This window comes from Lissotriton helveticus, assembly GCF_964261635.1.
Source record: "Lissotriton helveticus chromosome 1_1 unlocalized genomic scaffold, aLisHel1.1 SUPER_1_unloc_13, whole genome shotgun sequence".
NCBI classification, from domain to species: Eukaryota; Metazoa; Chordata; class Amphibia; order Caudata; family Salamandridae; genus Lissotriton; species Lissotriton helveticus.
This window is the reverse complement of record NW_027611652.1, coordinates 1,694,043-1,696,728: the sequence shown is the minus strand read 5'-3', so window position 1 is coordinate 1,696,728 and position 2,686 is coordinate 1,694,043.

The following is a 2,686-nucleotide window of genomic DNA, read 5'->3' as shown; positions in this document are numbered from 1 at the left end:
TCCATTGCCCCCTACAGTCTCCCTAGACAGTGGCATAACATAACACCTGACCCTTTTCTTGAACACATTCCCGACAACTATTATCCTGGAATCAAGGAATATTCAGGAATGTTAGGCCATCTACAACTCAATAGTAAAAACAACCAAAGACCAGCTGGCATCATTGAAACATTACCATAAATCAGCCAGATGCCAACATGCAGCATGGTTCTCTCTAGATTTACGGAAGGAAAAATGTCTTTGTAAGAACTTGGAAAGATGTTGGCGTCAACACCCATGATGTAATTGATAAAGAAAGGTATAAGACCTCTGTGGCTCAATATAATAAGAACTTAAAGAACGCACACAGAGCCCACATTCCGTTGCACTTTAACCAGGCATGGAATGCCCCTAAAGAATTATACCAAATCCCTAAATCCTTAACCAACCCAAAGGCCTGCAACAATGAAGCTGCTCCATCTCAAGAACTCTGCGATATAATAGCTAATCATTTCGTAGAGAATATAGCTCATTTATGATGAAATCACTAAAGACAAGAACCCTCTGAATGACAATGCATTCCACCATCTTCCATCCTTGACCAATGTGCATTCACTGGAAAGCTTTCCCCCTCTCCCAGTTGATACAGGTGGGACATTGCTGTACACAGTTAAATCAGGTTCCCCTTTGGATATTATTCCAGCCAACATTTCCTCGTTACTCTTTAAACCGTTGTCCCCAACTACCTGCTCAATCCTTAATCTTTCACTAAGAGAGGGCCAATTACCACTTGAATGAAAGGCAGCGCAAATAATTCCCATCCGAAAGAAAGCTAATGTTCCAATGGAGGATCCGTCCTACTATCGTCCGATTTCTCTTCTACCCCGTGTGAGTAAGTTATTGGAAAAGCATATTCATAAACATCTCTCTTTCTGTGTGGAATCTACTGGATGCCTTGACTCCTCCCAGTCTGGTTTAGGCCACTGCACAGTATTGAGTCAAAACTGATTGCCGTCACTGACAATATAAGACACTCCCCTGACAATGGACAAGCAGTACTACTAGTGCTGCTGGATTTGCCAGCGGTTTTCGACACTGTTTCTCATCACATCCTACTCAGACTTGGAGAAATTGGAATCCAAGGACAAGCCCTTCAGTGGATTTTGTGCTTTCTCACTCATCAGACTCGGACCATCAATCTTCGCCACTTCCAATCACAGACCATGGAATCGACCAAAGGAGTTCCTGAGGGATCCTGCCATAGTCTCACTCTGGTCAACATTTATACTGCTCCATTAGCTGGACTCCTTACAAAGCTGGGCTTCACACCAATCTCGTATGCTGATGACACCCAGATTTTACTGAGGGCAAATGTGTGGAGGGAGGAAACCCTCTCACGGAGACGTGCGCACGTTTTCACTTGGAACTATTGAGTTTCTTTACTTCTTTTAATCGAATTATTCAATGATTAATCCATAAGGTTTTTGTTCATGAATCATCTGATATTTATTGCATGACAATTTTCATTTCTTATTGTATTTCATAAGAATGATTTTTCTTCCATATTTACGTCATTTAATTTTTATCCATTGCCCAATGAATTTCGGGTCGAGAAAAATGACCCTTCCTCAGGGGCCTAAAAATAACATAATACAAGACCTTAGCAAACATAGTACTTTCAAAACACTTAATAAATACATGTTCGAGAGTATGTAAACATGCCTAATGGGTGAAGTAAGTTAGCAGAGTGCACGTTCAGAGGTGAAAAGGTGATAATGATGAGAGAAGATGAAAAGGTCAACCAGACTGAAAGGACAATATAGTGTGGAGCAAAAACGATGAGAATAGTGGCAAGTGATCGGAGTGCAAAACGCTACAGATATATGGCGTGCAAAAGACAATCTGATGCAGTGGCAAGAAACAACAAAACAGGTGATAGAAAAAGCGACGAGCGATCGAAGTGCAAAACGATACAAATATACGGCGTGCAAAAGAACAATATGGTGCAGTGGCGAAAAACAACACAGCAGGCAACTAGGAGAAAGAGACGGGATCAAAACTTACTCAGGATAAACAGGACGAGTAGCGTCTGTAGTTCAAATCGAGATCGGTATACAGGAAGTGAAGGTGGTAAATAAAAAGAAGGTAGCCGTAAGGCCGGTCACGTGATGTGAGTGACTAGGCTTCAATGGAAAACGAAGAAACACTATGTATATGAAAAGCGGTTCGGATAGTGAACAGGAGTGTGCATTTAGAATATATGTATTATGTGGCTAAGAAAAACAATTAGAAAACAGTGAGCGCAAACGAAGGTTAATTAATGTGAGAGTGGTTAGAACAAAAGCGTAACAAGATATTGGATTATACTCGAGAGATGATCACGTGACTCGTCGGGGACAGCACGTTCGTCTCTGTTGAGTGAACAGGGGTGATAATAAAGTTCTAGTTGGAGGGTGGAAAAAGGAAAAACATACAGCTGGTAAAAAGGGAAGTATAGAGTGATGCAGTATCGGAATGTGTGATCAAAGGGAACTAAGACAACTGAAGTTACATAATGCATACAATGAGTACTTTCAGAGATGGTTATGATGTAGAACAGTAAATCAGTGATATGTCCTCGTGTAGCACATTATTAAGGATAATATAAGTAATTGTATTGGGGGGATAGTGATAGTCCTCTTGCCGAAGTGGTCATAAAGTTTACAAA